This window comes from Acipenser ruthenus, chromosome 17, assembly GCF_902713425.1.
Source record: "Acipenser ruthenus chromosome 17, fAciRut3.2 maternal haplotype, whole genome shotgun sequence".
In the NCBI taxonomy this organism is placed as follows: Eukaryota; Metazoa; Chordata; class Actinopteri; order Acipenseriformes; family Acipenseridae; genus Acipenser; species Acipenser ruthenus.
The window spans coordinates 6661656-6682335 of NC_081205.1; the positions used below are offsets into that span (position 1 = coordinate 6661656).

General features: G+C 37.7%; 1 pseudogene; it reads right to left on the reverse strand.

The window, feature by feature from the left end:
• Window positions 1–240: 240 nt before the first annotated feature.
• The window catches only part of LOC117423287 (tubulin-specific chaperone D-like), a 115155-nt pseudogene continuing 94715 nt past the window's right edge, over window positions 241–20680 (reverse strand).

Below are 20680 nucleotides of genomic sequence, written 5' to 3' on the forward strand. Positions count from 1 at the left end.
GTATGCAGGTTACACAGCTGTCTTCTTATACTGAGGAACTGGTTTTAAGGTGGTATTAACCTTTCCACCATCATGTCATTTGCTGTGCACTAGCCATTTCTCTGAAATCACTGAACACAAAAAAAATAAAACCACTTTCCCATGTTTTTCATCTCAGTGATTTATATTCTGTATATTTTGTTTGTATTTGTAATGGCTATCCGCTTACTTGTTAGCTTCTCAGAGATCAAATGATTGTAATCACTCTAAACAAATGAATCATTATTTATTTCATGAACAAGCAGGGCACAGGCAACGATTTTATTTTCCAGCAGTTTCCCCACACACTGTACATGTTGAGCAACAATCCTTTTCCTCCTGTTCACAATTACAAGCTGGCACACAGACCACAGCTCAAATAGGTAAGGAAGGACATTCAGATGAGTTACAGCAGCTTGTACATAATACAGTTGACATGCCTGTTTACATATGGGGATTGCTGTTTTATTTTCTAGTACAACCAACATTCATTTCTAACTGAGAGAGAGAGAGAGAGAGAGAGAGAGAGAGAGAGAGAGAGAGAGAGAGAGAGAGAGAGAGAGAGCGAGAGCGCAGCTAGGTCTAGTATTTCGTGACGTGTTGGGTTTACAATTCTTTATTGCTTTCTATTCGCTCATATTAAACCTAACTGCGAAAGTTCGGTCAAAGTTTGATCTTTAAGCTTTAAAAAAAAAAAAAAAAAAGCAGCAGCTTAAAAAAACAGCAACTAAAAAACAAGGACATAGTGTACCCAAAGAAAAAAAAAAACATATTAAAAGAATTGAAATAAATGGTCCGCTGATTCTTCTGAAGAGTTAGTTTTCAAACATGAAGGCTAAGTAGCTGGAGCTCAGTTGAGGAACACACTCAAAAAGAAGTACCCTTTGTTCCAGTTTGAGTATTTTTTTTTCTTCTTTTTAACAGTTAAGGGGTTCTGGCTGCTATGGCAACCAAATTAGCCTTCAAGGTCTTCCCCATATCAACATGCTATATAAGGAAAAACAACAAGAGAAACAAGTTAGTTAGACATTTGCCCATAAAAATTTACAGCATTAATTTAAATGAATCAGAGTTAAGGGTGTATAACAGTGAGGTCAATACCATGAAACTAATCTGAAAACCTGCCCGTAATCCTTGGCAACCAACATGAGACTGGATCACTTGGAGTTGCCCTGAAAAGGAATTGCTGTATTTTTGTTTGCATGAAAATGACCTAATAAACAAAGGGGTGTTAGGGAACCTCTTGTTCATTGGCTCATGTTCTCTCTGCTGCACGAAGGAGCTGAAGTTTTATTAACTTTTAATGCTGATTTAACCACAGCTTCCCTAGTCTGCCATTCCCCAGTTTCTTCTGCAACAAATCTGCAAGATATGATTGTATCTCACTGCCTCATGTCGATGGGTATTCTGAATCATTATATAATATACTGGAATAAAACTATATCCCTCCTGACTGTGCACTGCTGTGTCAGAGCAATACAACACAGACTTCAATGCAACAAAATAGCCTTTTGTTAATGAGGCTTTTCTCACATAATAGCTATAACTTCATGAATCATCAAATGTAACTGGGGTTTCAGTTGTTTATCCACTTGAGAGTGGGTTATTTCCCCAACACACCTAACTCTCCCATAAATCAGATTTTTACAAAGACATTTTACTTAACAAGCCTAGCTGCATACTGTTCCATCTCTTTACGAAGCAATACAGTTGATTCAATAGATATTATTATTATTATTATTATTATTTGTTTATTTAGCAGATGCCTTTATCCAAGGCGACTTACAGAGACTAGGGTGTGTGAACTATGCATCAGCTGCAGAGTCACTTACAACTACGTCTCACCCGAAAGACAGAGCACAAGGAGGTTAAGTGACTTGCTCAGGGTCACACAATGAGTCAGTGGCTGAGGTGGGATTTGAACCGGGGACCTTCTGGTTACAAGCCCTTTTCTTTAACCACTGGACCACTCAGCCTCCTAGATAGAATAATAATAATAATAATAATAATAATAATAATAATAATAATAATAATAATAATAATAATAATAATAATAACAACAACAACAACAACAGCAAATTGGTTTCAAAAGAGCAAGCTTTATCGTAATATTCATTACAACGCGTTTTGGTGAGCACAGGTAAAGTGGTAACTGAGGTGGTCTGTATGTAATGGGATTTTAAATTAGGAAAGTGATTTAACCTTTTTATTATAATGAACTAGGTTTCTTCGTAACAGTGCATTGCACAACTGCCTTAAAATACCTGTGGGTACTGATTAATAGTTAGAAGTATTTTGCATGCAGTTATCAGTGCGCTCAACAGTTCCTCTTCAAGCCATCCCTACTGGCTACTGGACCAGACTCTAAAGAGAAAGGAAAAGGTTACATTCATTAATAATGTCACCATTGATCTGTAATCACTTTTACACACAATTTTTTATACATGATAACGGAATGACTCTATTACAGTTGATAATCACTGAGGAAGTGTTGTGTATTCTTTCAGAACAATGTAAACATCATGCATATGTCGGATCAGCACTAATCTATCTGGACAGGGTGGCTCTATAACAACAGACAGTAGCCATATTTACTGTAGACTCTCACCAATCTGAACCCTGGAGCCAGAATTCACCTACAGAATGTGAACCACGCCATCATAATGAAATGCACACTGATAGCAGCTGTAGAAACCAAGCTTCAAACTGCAGTATTCTATGTGCAAACCATTTCCAGCAGTACTGTTATTCAAATAATTGATTTTTGATGAAATTTAAGTATCAATAACATAGAGACACTAATCTCAACAGAATTAGCACGAGTTTACTGGATAAGCACAATCTAATCATATTGAGGCCACCTATTTGAGGAATCGACTTCAGAATCATCTATATGATCAGATTTATATCAGATTCAAGTGCACACTGTAGGTTCAGAAGCATTGATCCTTCCAAACCCCACTGAGTTTGGCATGTAAACGCTGCACATTTGTACCCGAGGACTTCCTCTTTTTTTCTCCCCTACCACCTGTGAATTCTGTTTTACTAAGTAAGAATGCTTTTAGCTCAGTATTTACAGAACATGGGAGTGTACCATCTCCTGGAGCAAAATGCTGAACTTTTAGCTGGGGAGAACAGTGCACATGTGGATCAATTTCTGTTTTGATTCATCGCTGATGATGGGTTAATTACATCAAAGAAGAAAATTGCTCCACATTTGCTATATTAATTGGACAGATTCAAATGCTTTTTCCAGGAAAATGTTAATTGAATCCGCCCGATTGCTTTATTATTTCTGTACTTAAACCACTTACACAAATGCATTTTATATATATATTTTTTTTTTACACCACATAAACAGCTCTTCCGAAAGAAAGATGATATCCGCCATGGAAGCCCAGACCGGTTGTTCTGGTAACTTACAGTAAATGATGATCTAGTGTCGATGAAGTTTCAGAATATTGCCAGCAGAAACTATTCTGTTTGCTCAGACAGCAATTATACCATCTGACTCTGTAGCTCTCTGATATCTCCAAACAAATAAAAAATATCAGGAACCGAAAAAACTGGAATGTCACTGAACTACCAAGATTTGGGCAGATAAATCCCTGAACCTCACACTGCCTTGCTGTATCTGTATCCTTTAAAACCAGTAAACAGGATAGTTTGAAAAAGTGGGAATAATATGAGAGGTGGCGACTAAAAAAATATCAGGATGTTATTCCTATTGTTAAAATGTACCATGCACTGCCAATCAAAACTTGGACAGGAAAAAAAAAAAAAAAAACACACAGTACAGATTGTTATAAAACAAATACTCAAGGAACAAAAAATTAAATTGACTTTAATATTATTAAATACTGTATGACTTAAGTTATGGGTGGCATGTAATTCCGTAATAAATAGAAAAAAAATCCAGCGCTGGTACTTCTTTGGTATGGGATGGAACAGCTAAATCGTAGGCACAACATGTAAGATATTAAAACAATGTTCTTTTTCAATACATGCCATTCTGCCCCTTTATCTTATAATGCACAGAAAATATCCACCCCATTCATTAGGAAGGTCACCCACGCTGGAAATGAACTTTGGCTCCCATTCTCAAGTGTCTGGCCTTTGAACCGCCTTCAAAAAGTGAACTTTGACCCCCTCACATCCTGTCTTACTGGAGCTAGTGGCACCAGAAACCAGAAGACAGTATGAGACAACAGGTGGCCCAAATACACTGGAATTGCTGTCTGAGTGTCAGAAACTGTGGGTGCTCTAAACCCCAACTAGAAGGTGCACAAATGACTCTTCTCACAGATTTACTATTAGCCAGTGGGTAGGTTATCAGCGGTTACAATCAGCAACTGTGCTTGTGTTGTTTCCCGGTGTAAATCAATCCAACCAAGTTCCACAGAAACAAACATGTACTCTGGTTTGCCATGTTTAATAGTGCTGCACAAACCGATTATTCTATTATTCAGATCAAGCTCTCGACATGTGAAGATCATTAGTGTTGATTGGGCTGATTTACCAATCAAAGTGAAACAAGTGATGAAACAGCTGTTTGAATTTGTATGGATTCCTCTTCTCTAGAGTAAGAAAACCAGCAATAACCACAAATTAAAGCAGCTGTTTCTTCCCTTGTTTTATATTCAATCAACAGCAATAACCCTCATCTGATTGTCAGCACCTGCTTTCTGTGGAGACCTCAATCCGCTAATCGAACAATCAGTTTGTGCAGCACTATATTTTTTATGCCTTTCTGTGCTTTACAATGCTTTCACTATGTTTTATTACACTTTGCTATGCCTTTACTATGGGGAACATTTAGAAGGGTACTCAGGGTAATTTCATATTGTGCTTTCTTGGCATGTATTTTGAATGTAATATGAATGCTTTTGAACCCAGCATTACAGGTCATGGGCACTGATCAGTTCACCAGGGAGGTCTTACAGAAATACTGGCCACCTAAGGACCTCAGAAAAACAAGCAGTGCCCACTCCAACAGCTCACATGCCAAGAGGAAAGGGTTCATATTTTAGTTCATAATAAATTAGAAGGATTTTTTTTTTTTTCTCCAGGAGGTGTTGAAATGTCTGAAAGCCCTCTGAATCCACCCAAAGAATTGCCTCATAGTCAAAACACTGTACCTTTATTGAGAGATGGAAAGAATCCTGGAGAGATGACAACAGATTCCAACTCAAGTCATTTTCCTTCTGGGCTTTTTAAACATCTGTTTTTATTTTGTGTGTTTGGCTTAATATTTTGTTATACACCCTTCATCTGAACCGTTACTTGTTTAGTTTTGTATTCCAATTCACATCCTGGCTTTACAAATTAACTTATACAAGTATCGGAAAACTTTTTAGGTTTTTAATCCAAGCTCTAAAGATTTTAGTTTTGAACTCATAAATAGATAGAGACTGCACAGCATTTTTATATTTGTGGTCATGTTTTTTTTGTTTGTTTGTTTGTTTTTTTAATATTTATTTTTCAAGCAATTCGTTTGGTCTGAAGTTTCCACATGAAAATGCTTTCCCCTCCAATTCATGCTGGCTGAACTCGCTATGGGGTGAGATTAAAGCACTTGTCCTGACTGACAGGCCTAAAACTATTACCTTGACAACCAGTGTAGGCTTCTGGACACCCAGCAATTCGCACAGCTGATTCCTCTGTGTTCTTACTGTGGTCAGCTCAGCTTCCCTGAAAAGACAAACAAAACAAAAGACAGTGAAGGAAGATTCATACGTGCTAGGGTCTTGTTAAGTGTCCCCAACCCAAGACCTTGAGGACCCCTAAAAGTACAGTTTACCATGGGAAGTAGTAACAGCTAATACTAAGAACATTAAAAGACAACTGGAGACTAGATTTCCTTGCAAGGTACAAGCATAAAAAGGGCCAAACTGCAGCCTCTTGTTCCCAGTATTTCTAACCATACATATGTTATTAAAATCTTTTCTTCTCTCATACTAAAAGCCCTACAATCACAAACTGGTTTAATAAAGTCAGGTGCTTTCCAACTTGTTGATCAATTCAATTTTTTTTTTCTTGTATGGCAATGTCAACACTAATACTGTGCAATTTTATTTATTAGGCAGTTCAGCTTTCAATGTCAATGTTATTTTATGTATACAGTCAACCCTCTTTATACGGCCTGGTAAGGGCCATAGGCAAAAACCGGCAATAAGCGAGGGTGGCGTTATAGTAAGGGTCACACACACACACACACACACACACACACACACACACAACCTTCTATGTTTGCAATAAATTCAAACGTTTTATTTTGTTAGTTATACAATTACAGTATCTCCAGGCCATTTTAATAAAACATTAATCTTTTTTTTTTTTAAACTACAGTAGGTCTACTAGTGACATTTTATCATCTTTTCCCATCTGTATGTAACATACATGTTTACTTCTGAGGAACAGTTTATACTTGAACAATGCCATCTATTTATTTCACAAAGCAATTTAAGCTCAATAGCATTCTTTTTTAAGCAGTTAAAAAGAAAACGCTGAATATGTACAGGAAAACACTTTTCTTAAAGTAAAAAAAAAAAAAAAAACTATTCCATTGTTTACAAAACTGATACTTTAGTTTAAGTTAACTTTTTTTTTTTTTTTTTTTTTTTTTTAACTGTGGTTTTTAAAAGTCACTGCGTCAAGCCTTTGTCAGGTTAAACAAATCGACCCATTCCATCACAGTAAGCCATTTGTTTTTATCCATTACAATGTCTTCAATTGTCCTTCGAGTAACAGCATGCCTCACTTAGGCGAAAAAACATTTGCAATGTCTTGCTTTCTTATTTTCAGATGCATACATGCAGATTTTTGTTCTTTTGCTCTGGTGTTAAATATAGGGGAGACTAGCCATTTTGTACTTTCTGTTTTGCTTTGGGAGCGGCAGTGTTGATGACATTGGTATGAATGTTCAGTTAACAACAAATTAGGAAAGTGAGTCAAAGGTTATCTGCATAACTTTGTTGTTTTAATTGGCCATGATCATTTCACTGGTGCTACAATGAGGGAAACTACAATGCTATATTTTCGTTTGCTTAACTTGGGAAGTTGGCGGGTGGCGGACAGCGGGGGTGGCGATATAATGGGTAAAAATAGCACTGTTTTTATATTGGTGAAATTTGTTCAGAGAGAATAGCTGGCGGTATGCGAGGGTGGCGTTATAAAGGGGGTCAGTATAACGTGGGACAACTGTACTGGAAATCAGTGGGGCAACATATCTATCCCCTGGCAAGGATATGAACACATATATACAGGTGTTGGGATCAGTAAAGTTTCAAGCTTTTTCATCAAAAGAAGTATCCCTGATATAGCTTTTTATAGCTCAGACAATCACAATAGGAAACACCTACAAGGTTAAAAGTGACGCGAGGTTTTTGGTTTCATGATGTATTGCACAAAACAAACACAGATACTGTATATGAATCAGGCCTTGTTAGTCCCCCCAGCACGCCAGTGTCACTGCCCGCATTCATGGGAGGCCAGCTTATTGTACTTGTGGCTCCATGTGTTCAGCTCTTGGGGGGCAGAGCACTTATGCACCCTGACTGTGGAAGTCATTACTGGAATATATCTGTCAATATGTCAGCAACAGACATCCACCGACAATACTATGCATTCATTAGAGCAGGGTGATGAAAAAATAATGATCATGACATATATCAACAGACTGTGCAGCATAGTTTAGAATAAGAACGAAAATTTAATGAAAATTGGATAAGTGGTATTTAGGTCCTAGATGTAATGAGGTGTTATCATGGTATCTTATGAAGACTGATATACAATAAGCGAAACAACTTATTGTGTTCTCAAGTTACATGTAAAAATGTCTGACAAACAGATGGAAAAACGTATGGACCCCAGAATCTTATACTCTCAATAGCATATGCTAAATGATTTTAATACCAATCATAATTGTTTTTTTAGATCTATGGAAACATGTAAAGTGTGACATGCAAAGGTATGTAAATACACTTGCCTCCACTATATCACTTATGCCTGTGGGGGATAAAAGGGCTTGGAGATGTGATTTTGTCTACATGTAACTGTTGAACTCTGTTCAACATGTTAATATTTTCTAAGTGTGAAGGTCCTTTTCCAGTGCTGTGGGTGGTAGATGCACATCACTGAAGCAAAGTGCAAGCCTCACCAATGTCCAATGCTGTCAGTTACTATGTTTCACATTCACTCATTCATTTCAGCACCTCACGCACGCCAAAGAAAGCAACAGTTGATTTCGACAACTGGTCTGTATAACAGACTGGTCTTGAAATGGGCTGATTAATAACCGTCTGGAGAACAAGGCAAAACCAAGCCACTTGTTAACTACTCAGCTAACGTTATTGTTTTTATAAGCTGGAATTACTTGCTACTTTTAACAAATAGTACAAATGTCATTAATCACTTGCTTGGTCTGCTGGTGTATTTTGGAAAACATGAGCTTAGTGCTTGTTTTTCAGCCACCGCAAGGGTCTGCACCGTTTGGGTTTGCTATTACATTCACAAATGAGTGTAGTGTTAAGCTTCAGGAATTCCAATTAAAACACCACTTGTTATTTCTGAGTATGTTAAGGTGGGGTCATTTGGTGCAGAGTGATTTTTTTAAGCAAAATGGTCAGTACTTAAAGGGCTTTTAGTAGTCACATATAATGAGAAGTTATATAGTTATATAGTATTATGAGTTATATAGTTGGTAATATACTGCAGTAATATACTAAATAGTAGATGTTGGTTAGGTTAGGTAATGCATTTGCAGAAAGTCTGTAACAAATATATTGTTTATATATAGTATATAAATTTTTTCCTAAGAGTTATATAGTATCCGCCACATACACCGTACAGGGTTATTTGGGGCAGCCATTTATATCGGACAAACAGAGTTTGCCGTTTGCCATTCCCATTGATTTCAATAGCAAAGGCATCATCTATACTGTGTTAAGCACGCCATATATTTTGGGCAAACTCAGCTGTTTGGATCTCGTTATGTGCCATTCAGATAAATGTAAATAACAAACACACTTATACATATATATATACACACACACAGACACACACATATATATTACACTAAGAATCCACATTTTTCTAATAGGTAAATCAGCTTACCGTCATCGACACCAGTTCTGCTCTGTTGCATTTGAATCACAGACAACTGCGCATGCGTTTATTCATATATAGTGTGTGCCTATTCGGGGAGTTTTCGGGTATAACCCAAATGCAGAAAAAAGCATATTGGGGGGGGAGAATCGGGTAAAACCCAAAAATCAGACGCCCTAGATATCATCAAGGTAAAACAGTTTTATCTTCAATCCTCCTGTACAAAATGAGATGGTGAACATCTCAACAATACCTGTTTGTAATTCCAGTAGCATTAATCTTCTCCTTCAAGGTTAAGGGTTCAATAACTTTGACATTTTGTCTGTAACCAACATTTTGGCACAATCCATCATTAGCCTTGCAAAACTGTAATTTCACTGTATCTTCTCTGTCTTAGCAAAAAGCCAGCATTTGTTCCAGTGTAAACAAATCACCCTTTTCTTAAAATCAGAAAAAATTTCCATTCAGCTGAAAAATATATAAACAAAAATGAAATTGACTTATGCCATCTGAAACTACAGATGGAACATGTTTGCAGTAAAGTAACACCTGTAATTTTTGTAGCATTTATTTTAAATACATTTTCTGTGAGGAACTACTTTAGGCCTCAAAAGGTGACCAGACATCCTGGTTTGACCAGTCCTCTTTTCCCACCAACGGTCATGGCGTCCGGACGTATTTAAAAATGTCCCAGTTTGCAAGAGCGCACAATTGTCAATATGGTTCCAGAATAATACTTTTCAAATAGGTTACTATACTAAATTAAAAGTAGGCAAAATGAGAGTTAAGGGTAAAAATAGCAATACATATGGTTATAACATCTAGTTAATCATTGCCACAAATTGGAAAGGGAAGGTGCAGAGGTTGTGCAGCAGTCAAGTTGTTGTTTTTTGTTAGTTTAGGGTAAAAACACTAATAGTGATAAAAGCACTACATTCAAATAAGAAGTATTCTTCTTTAAAAAAAAACAAAAAAAACACACACACAACATTGCATAGTTTTAAAACAAATCTGTGTGTCCCAGTTCTGAGCTCTGGTCACCCTAAAGCTGCCCTCATCATTGATGTTATTGAATCTGATGAGTTTCACATCCCTTCAAAAGCAAGCAGAAGCTAATGCCAATCTGATCTGTAACAGAACTAAAGCGCGCTCAAAGCCATTTCCAGTGGAACCAGTTTCCCAGGCCTCACCAGTTGGTGTCGCTGAGCATTGTCATCACCTCCTCCATCACGGCCAGGTCAATGACATCATCATAAATCAACAGCATTTCATACACCTGGCTCGCTGTTGTTTTTCTTATCTGAAGTGAAAAAATGGAAAACATTAGACACACTTGAAAAGAAAAAAAAAAATTATATCAGAGGAACACTATAAATACAGCTGGTTCCACCGAATTTGGCTACATTGAGTTAGTTCCAGTTATGCATCACAAACACACGTCAAACTGGGAGGGCAATAAATCCCGTTTAAAGCTGAAATGTTATTGAATTGGATGTAGTTGGATTTGGTTTATCCCCACATAAAGCAAGGAAAGGCATTTTTCTAAAGCCTTTATTCTGTGAAGCATTATTGGTATTTAGACCCACAATACTGTTAAATTTCACTTACTGCAAGTGTTGAGCAATGGTGACACTGTACTAACTAGATAGACATGCTTTCAAGAATACATGTTCCCCTAGACTGGGTAAAAGAACATACTGTGAAGCAGTAATACACAACACAGAGGGTGTTACATCACACAATGGACTGATTCGTCAAACCAATACAATGTTCTGGTTATTTAACTACAATTCTGAACTCCTTAGCTTCCATGTTGTGCCTTTTCATTGTACTCGCTGTGCTAAGTCTGAAGTGGTAACCTGGCTTCACTAACCAGGGATTACAGATCGCAAATTGTACATACATTGACTTATTATCCGTATTACGAACCGTATTATGAAGGTGATTCACTTTATACATTACAACACGTCAATTGTCAGGAAATCAGAATAGCTGTTGTTGATTGATGAGTAATGTTTGTTACTAATACTGTATCACATTTGATTGCTATTTGCCATCAACTATTTGGAACAAGACATAAAAAGATTTGCTCACTCATTTACGTAACTTTGTATCAACTAAAAAAAATCGAATTGAACCTTCAGTAACACACACTGGGGTTTATTTTAGTTAGTATGCTGATCTATTCAGGAATTAATATTTCATGCAATTGGTGCAGAGAGGTGGGATTGTGATGACAAATGAGTCGTTCGAGTTCGTCCCAGTGGCCATGGAAGCGGCCTGACGCTGCTGTCATGCTTCTCAAACCATTCACACACAGTTCTGGCACGGTGGATTGGTGCATCATTTTCTTGAAAGTACAAGTGCAATGCTGTTGGGTGGACCTGATCCACAATGATGCTTAAAGTAAACTACAGCATTCATCCTTCCAGGGTATACCAGGAGAAGATTCCCAACAGGGCGAAGCAAAATTCAGTCGGGTAGACAGGTCCGAATAAAGAACTAAGCACTGTATTTCCTTCTTAACATCATAAATACAAAAAAAACTGTGATAAAAGGACCACGATTCAGTAGGTTTAAGACTAAGGGTGGAGGTACGGTTTAAACCCCCCCAAATGCCTATAATATAAAAAGCCTCAAAAAAAGGGGAAACTGTATTAGTTTTGTATTGGCCATAAATTCCATACAGCTGTCAACCAAATAACATCTCCTCACAGACTGTGCAGACCTCACTTCCTGTTAATGATCTCAACCACAATGTTACTGTTGGCATCAGAAAACCAAGTCTTGCCATACGGACCCTTATAAAGGCTATATATTGTTCCAACGAAACTGAAAACAGGAAAGAGAACTTTATGAACTTGTCTGAAAATGTTTTATTAAAAAAACAAGTATGAAATGAGTTGGAACTTAATGCAGGACCCCATGCTCCAAAGTTTAAAGATGAAACCAGGGTGGCAAGGAAAGTTACTTCCAATCTTAAAGCTTTAGCAATACTTGACTCCACTTCATGATGCTCACAGTTCTTGTTAGCTACTATCTTCTTTATACATGCTACCGCTGGGGGAGATGTTTTGTAAACATAGTGTACACTTTCACAGCTATCCTGATGACACACAGCTTTATATTTCTGTGAAACCTGGAGAAACCTCTGCGGTCTCTGATTTAATTGAGATGTAAAAATCTGGATGTCTCTATTTTTTGCAGTTAAACTCAGATGAGACAGAAGTTGTGATTTGGGGTTCTCAGCAACAACTGGAATTTGCCAATTCTCTAAAAACAGGAATTTAAATTCAAACCAAAAATGTCAGAAATGTGGGATTCATATTTGATTCTGAAAGTATATACGAAAGTATTATATATATATATATATATATATATATATATATATATATATATATATATATATATATATATATGAGCACTCGAAAGAAAAGGTCAATACGGTTCTGAGTTTGTCACAAGGAGGACAGAGTGAGGAATCTAAAGTTTACAGACCAGGAGCTAAATGTATTAGCAGGAGAAGTGGTGGGGAATTATGTAAGGCTTTTTGGTGCTGAATCAGTGAGAATATTAACTACAACAGAACATTAAGGACTAAATAAATGCACTCCGTAGGAGGATGGCGGGGGTCTTATCCCAAATCACAGCGTCGTGGGAGACTGTCAAAGCAGAGAAAGTAATTGTTAATGGAACATTTATGTTTAACTCTGCAAATCAAATACATATGTGTTTGTGCAACTTGATCTCCCGGATTTAATTTGTAATTTTAATCAAAAGTCAGCAAAGCACTCTCTCAGTCAATTAAAAGTTCACTATTTACATTTCAAAAGGTGTTTGGCGAAATGTCACTTTAACATTAAATGTTTCATTGCTTGTATTTATGACTGCACCTCAACTCGCACTCTGTGTATATATATTTATTGGACATTTACAGTTTATTTTGTATATTTTACGCATAGCCTCCTTAAATATCACAAGTACATGGTGACTATATAAATATATTAACATAGCCGAAAGTGTTGCATATACACCTGCCTCGTAATCGTCATATATCCCGGACTGTCTGAGGACGTACGAGTACATTGTAACATTGGAAAGCAAGCGGTTATTGAAACAATCTTTAAAAATGAAACAAACTTTTGCTGGAAACAAGAGTTGTTTAAAATGGACTGTGTTGGCTGCAAAAAAAAGTAACAAGCAGACAAATGTTTTTAAAACAACCTTGAATGACATATTCAGCAACATTTTCAAGTTTTGTAAAACTTTAAAATGTATGTTCACACATTAATTACAATGACTGTGTAATTCCCAAAGACTATTTTGCTGCTTTTAATCCCAAAATATTAAACTCATCAGTGTCCTTGTCACATATAATGCAAACAGACTCAGAATTGTCCATTTTCACATTTAAATATTCGTGTGCTGCATACAGATACTCTCGTCTGAGTGTGTCACTGTTAGGCACGGCTCCACAATTCAGGATTATTTTCATTAAAAAAATTGGTAATATTTCATTGACCAACCATTGTATCGGTATGTTCGCTGCACAAAGGCTTTTACTAATTCAAACATGTTGACATTACATGTTGTTCCACTTTCTGTGCTCTTTTTAAACAATCCTGTGATTGTGACCTGCTTGTTCGGTAATTGCTTAGCCTGATCTTCAAGTTTGATTATCTTGTTTTTGTGTACTCCGCTGTCAAGATGCTTGTCAATAGTACCTTTTCTTAGATGATCCAAAGATACAAGTTGAGCAAAATAGAATCCCACCATCTGCATGCTCTTTTTAAACAATCCTGTGATTGTGACCTGCTTGTTCGGTAATTGCTTAGCCTGATCTTCAAGTTTGATTATCTTGTTTTTGTGTACTCCGCTGTCAAGATGCTTGTCAATAGTACCTTTTCTTAGATGATCCAAAGATACAAGTTGAGCAAAATAGAATCCCACCATCTGCATGCAACGTCCCCTCTTCGTCGCTCTGAACGCGATCTTCTGTTGAAATTAATTTAGCTTTTTTTGATTTGTCAGCTGCCTGCATTTTTAATGTTAATCATACACTGCAAGCTAATAAACCAACAATATCTAAACAACCATTTTAAGCGTCCCGCCTCTGACTCAAATGTCATTGTACAGTATGAGGAATTCACCAGTGATGAAGCTGGTATTTGTTTGCCCCGTTGCCCTAGTAACCAAATGCACGGCATTGACGCTGGTTTGTTACTGTTGAAATGAATAGGGGAGGTGAAGAGTAATGTAAAATACTGAAAGGAAAATAAAATGCCTATTTTTCAGGATAGGCAGTCAAATACACGATTTCTGTAAAATCTGTGATATCGTGAATTTCCCGGGGCCCTACATATAAGTCTAGTATGATCTGTGCTGTATCTGTATCTAGTTATTACCTCCTCCTCACACAGCCCTAGTAACGTCAGCCTGGTCTGAAATACTCTCTCCCTGACTCCTCTTCTCGCTCTCCTGTGCAGCTCTTCTGCTGGTTCTGTGACACCGCCTGGGTTTCAATAAGCGTTACTTTTAACACACATTGAGGCACCTAGTAAAGTTAGCGCCCTTAAGTGAATATGGTTTGAATATCAAATACCTCCCAGGCGGTATTTTGTGACGTGATTTGCGGACGTTTCCACACATTAACATTATTCATTATATTTAAATGACGCAGTACTTTTTCCACGCGCTGGTTGCCTGCCACTGGTTAGTGAATACAGCAGGTAACATGCAAAACATGTTACCGCTGTTTAGTGAATGAGGCCCTATGCCTTTTCAGTTATAGATTGTTCAAAATGCAGTGGCGCGGGTGCTTAGTATAAAAAAGAAAAGTGACCACATAACCCACCTGCTGACTTCTCTACACTGGCTTCCAGAAAGATATATAGTTGATTAGAAGATTCTACTTTTGACTTACAAAAAACACTACATGGCCTGGCACCTGGTTATCTAAAAGAGCTTTTGTCCTTATATGTATATATCTAGACGTGATTCTGGTCTTCTGTCCCTCCCAAAGATTAAGACAAAAATTAAAGGAGATTTTAGTTACAATGCTCCCTGATTATGGAATAAACTACCATCTGACATTAGAGATGCAGAGTCATATTTTTAAATCAAGATTAAAAACTCCCTTTAGACTAGTGTTTTATACAAAATGTTAAAAGTGTTCTTTTCTTTTTATTTCTCTACTAATATTGATGTCTTTTGGTGTTTGATTTATTTTACTGTAACTTTTTCATGTTCATGTGTTTTTTTTATTGTTTTAATTAATTTTATTGTATTTGTTTTTATTGACTTGTAAAGCGCTTTGAGATACTGTTGTATGGAATAAATACACTTACTTACTTACTATCTAGTGGATATAAATTGTAGATCAGTCAAATACTTGATACTGCTTTGGTTAAAGAATGTAATAATATTAATGACCACCCTTCCCTTTACAGTATTTTTGCTGCCCCTGACTAAGACTCACAGCGCCACCTACAGGTAGCAACCACTTCCTCATAAATCAGAAAAATGCCAAATGCTCTAGATCAGGGGTGCACAATTCCGGTCCTGGAGGGCCGGTGTCCCTCCTGGCTTTTGTTCCAACCTTGCCCTAAATTACTTAATTGGACCAATTATTACCAATTATTGGTCTAATTAAGTAATTTAGAACACAGTTGGAACAAAAGCCAGGAGGGATCCGGCCCTCCAGGACCGGAAATGTGCACCCCTGCTCTAGATACTTGGTCTGTAACATACAATGTTATCATATTAGAAAATCTTGAAACAAATATTCCATAGGGCAGTAAGTTTTGATTACGGCTGGAACAATAATTGATTGTTGTGATATTATGCATAATTTGTCTTGATTACATACTGTACTGAACAATTATCAGCGTTTCTGACAGTCATTTAAAGCAAAGTGCATCAACGCCAATGCTAGAGATGTTCCTTTCTCTTCCTTTAGACAAACAGTCACAATAAGATGTTAGGGGGGTAAAGTGCCACATAATTAAACTAAGCATCGGAGTATTACTTTACTTTTGGTGTGAGAAAAAAAAAAAAAACTACTACCGAGGGAGAACATTTCATTACAGTTCAATCCAGAAACATCAAGAACGTGAATGCATCATGTCCAGACCCCTTGCTCCGCGTCTAAACAATGCAGCAACCAGCTGGAGAGCTAACGGTTAAAAACTAGGGTGCCTACCAAGGGAGCCAAAAACAATTAAAATGCAACCCAGGCCTCGCATTACTCAGACAAGAGCATATCTTAAACACCACCCCCTTATCTGTATGGATTCCTCAATTTACTGACTCATTGGCTTCCTCATTGCAGATTTTTTGCTGGATGAATAAAAGCTGGCCTGCTTCCAGTTTCCACATGACCCAGCTAACAGCTGCCTCAATGGCCACAGACAATAAAACAATAGAGGGCTTATATTCTACAAAGCTGTTAATGCCTCCGGGAATGTTTAGGGAATTTTTTTATTGGATCAAAATGCACTAAATCAATTCTAGTTATTGGCTTATGATGATCATCCGAGTGTGATTTAAAATATGGCACCATTTCACCTGGCCACACTGTAAATCATAGCTGCAGATAGAAATCGGGTGGGGTAATGACAGGGTCAGAACTTTGGTTAGACATGTGCCATGTACTTTACTGATGTTATCCAAGGTCAAAAACACCACAAACTTCAAAAATATATTTTTCTTACCACAGCAGAATGCGTGTGTGTTACTGTCTGTGTTGTGATTTAATCAGCTAAGGGTTTTGCCCCTTCAGGTGCCACTGCATCTATTTAGAGATATATAAAAAATATCCAATAATAAAAAGGCTAACCATTTACATTAGCTTTAATTCCGATTTATTTACTGTAGGGATATGAACAAATTTAGCTCTGACATTCTTCTTTGTACTATAGTTCATTTTACTATAGGGGGCACAGTGAGTAATGCTGGCCACAGAAAACACATATAGCACATTCAATACATATTTGAGATGCATAATGTTTGTCGTATTTGAATGTATTTTATGCCTGGATACTCACAACAGGGAACAGGTGACAGAGCAGCAGCAAAAGCTGCAACAGAACCTTCTTCCGGATGTCCCCTTGGAACTGAATCAGGCCGCAAAAGCTGTAAGAACACATTGCTTATTATCAGATCAATAATCTGAATTATCACCAATTTGTTAAGTTGCTTACAGTAGTGAATGACAACACGGTCGCAGCCCACATGCTGTCTGCTATACACTTTCTTTCTACAGTCGGAGAATTGTTCAGCTGAATAAAGCAGCTGTAGCAGGCTTTTTTTGTTGTCACAATACACTGCACACCTCACTGCTCTCTTGATGGGCTCGTTAGTAAATGCAGCCACTGCGTTGAGTGACACGTATCTCACACTGGCTCTCGCTATCATGCCCCTTGTGAAGCCTCTGTGATCATTATGCTTTCCCACTTGTTGCACAAAATGCTCACATGCCTGGTCTTTGCTGGGTATTCGAGTCCAGTCAGTTTAGCTGAAAACTCTCTTTTTAATCCATTAAGACACACCCAAATAAAGATATTATATTTTGTTCCAGACCATACTGTCACCTGATCAACACTATTCATCGTGCTTTCTGGTTGTTGTTTTTTTTTAGTTAACAGGAACTTGCTTCTTTTTTATTTCGGATCAAAGTGGCTGAAGGTTACTTTGGTGCAGAAAGGCGCAACGGTGTATGTTATGTTGTTGCACATTAATAACCAAAAAAATCCCTCAATACCGCAATAGGAATATTTTCTCAATAAACAGTTAGTTCCAATACAGTGTCTGTAGACTGACAAGAGAGGGGAGCTAAGTGTGAGCTGGTCTGAGGGGGTTTAACTGGATATACAGTTAACTATTCATGAAATCAACCACCAACTGAAATCAACTACCTTCGGACCTGTGTGTACACAGAGAAAGAAAACTATAGATGGATGAAAGTTTGCTTCCAGGTTTGATGTTTGTGGATCCCACATTAATCTCCAGTGCCTGAGGCTCTAGGCTTGTCAGATTACTGTCTCAGCTGTACTGCGTAGTTACGCATCAGATGAAATGAGAGCTTGGCCCTGCTCTCATACACTCTTTTACAAATGTAGTGTCCCATTTGGTTAAATACTTGTGGTTAGTTACCTTTTAAACCCCTTCAAAATATCAGTTCTATAGACAAGAGGCGGGTCGTATTCACTTCACATTTACCATTTTTGTGTACTACCAAGAAACAACTAGGTACTTGTAATAGCTCTTAATTTTTTTTTCTTTAATTTAGTAAAATCGCCAATTATTTCATTATTTTCTACCAATTTGGCATATCCAATTATTTTTAGGCTCAGCTCACCGCTACCACCCCTGCACTGACTCGGGAGCGGCACAGACGAACACACGCTGTGCTCCAAAGCATTTGCCGTCAGCCGACTGCTTTTTTTTTTTATTTTTTTTTTACACTGCAGACTCACCGTGCAGCCACCTCAGAGCTACAGCGTCAGAGGACAACACAGCTCTAGGCAGCTTACAGGAAAGCTCGCCATTCAGATGCGCCACTCAGGAGCCCCTGTTCCCTTTTTTTTGTTGTTTCTTAACTTACTGCAGTTAACTTAGCATGTTGGTATATATGATCCTACATGCACAATATCACTGGGGTTGACGATTAACACCCAGCAGCCATTAGTCCACTTCAGAAAACTACCAGTATCTGCTTAAGAGAGCCCAGGACAGAATGGCAGAGGGTGTTAAGGTAAGTATTCAGGTGTACAGACTGAGATGGGAACCAATCATGATGCCTGTCAACAGAGGGTTGACAAATTCACTAGAACCAACATTTTCTATCTCTCTCTCTCTCATACTTACACAGCAATGCTGGATTGAAGCTTCTGGATGTCTTTGGACTTCCTGATTTCTTCTTTGCAAAGAGCAAGCAAGTCCATGCCGAACTGATGACTGCAGGAAACAAGATGGTATTGTCAGTACTTTAGCTATATCCCCTGCCTCTATATTGTTCACAATGGGTCAATATACCCAACAGACATAGGGGAATGAGAATGAGAGGACATATATACAAAATATTCAATTAAACAAGGCTTGAAACGACAGCTCTTTCTGCTGTACAGTACTGTATTTCTATCCTTTTTTATAAGGTCATTTGAGGGGTTGCCAGTTTTATTTTACATTTTAAAGATTTATTCACAGTAATGTTTTACACATTTTTTAGCTACGAAAGTAAAGAATATTTGTATATAGCATTTTTTTTAAAAAAACACAAGATTTCACATAAGTTCAAAGTTAAGCTAAAAGATCATAAATGCGCTAAGCCAGCCAGTACTGAGTGGCACCAAGTATGTTGACTGTGTGTCAAATGAGTCACAGACTGGTATCTTTGGCCATCTTTCAGTATTCAGTAGGCTTTAACCAAACATATGCTAAATATTTCAATTAGCTCAGATTTGTAATAAGCCACAAATTGGTGTGTTCCTGCATGGAGACAACTTCCTGAACAAGTATTTTTTGTTTTACTAAATTAAAAATAGCTTTTTTTTTTTTTTTTTTTGCATAATTGTGTTGAGTAACAACTTCCTAATTTGTAAGATTTTATCAACTAATAACTTCCATACTGAAAATAATACATCTCCCCCCCCCCCCCCCCCCCAACCCCCTCTCTCTACTTCTTTTCAGCAGCGTGCAATCAGGAAATGCTAGATGGACTGTGATTCTAAATCGATCTGTTGCTGCTGACCGAAGAACAGAGCACAAAGAGTCTAATTCTAATACACATCTGGAAGTGCTTTAGCAAAATGGGAGAAATATCCATGACACCTTTGTATCTGAACAGACCTGCCCATTCCTTCTGTCACCTGACGGTTCCACATTTGAAACAAAAACAGAGCCAGCCTCTTTTTAAAAATATATATCAAAAGGCCATTACTCTTTGAAACCCCATGAGTTGCGTCGGCAGAAAACCAAAACAGAAGGGGATCCCTCGGGAAAAGGGATCAGTGGTATTTCCTTCACTACTGGCATCACGTGTGCCTGACTGAAGAATGTTTTTCTAAGAAAAAGGTGAGCTGCATTTCAACTAAATCTGTATTGACGTGGCCCATGGTGGTCCTGCAATCTGAGGAGAGGGGTACTGAGCTCTTGTTTTGATGGGATGGCACCTGGGAGTTGTGTTTCTGACGGCTCAAGGCTCTTTACAGGAATAATGAAAGCAGTGTGTGTGGAACTTAATAAACCAGGCTATTTCTTTCTGACTTGGTTAGGGGGCAGGATGGCGTAGTGGAGCTAATTAACTGTCCTGTTATGCCTTTGGAGGTCTGGGTTTGGCTCAGGTCACATATGAAATAAGCTGGTCTCCATTTAGCTCCCAGTGAGCATTAGTCTGTCACAAGCCACCTCAGAATTCAGCATAATCATGCCTTAGAAGTACCAGTGCCACTGGCTTACTTGTCTCTGCAGATCAAAGTTTGAATCCGTCGTATTCCAGAGTGCAATAAGTCACACACAGTATAATCAAACCTGATATTGGCAAAGCAAACATGTTCCT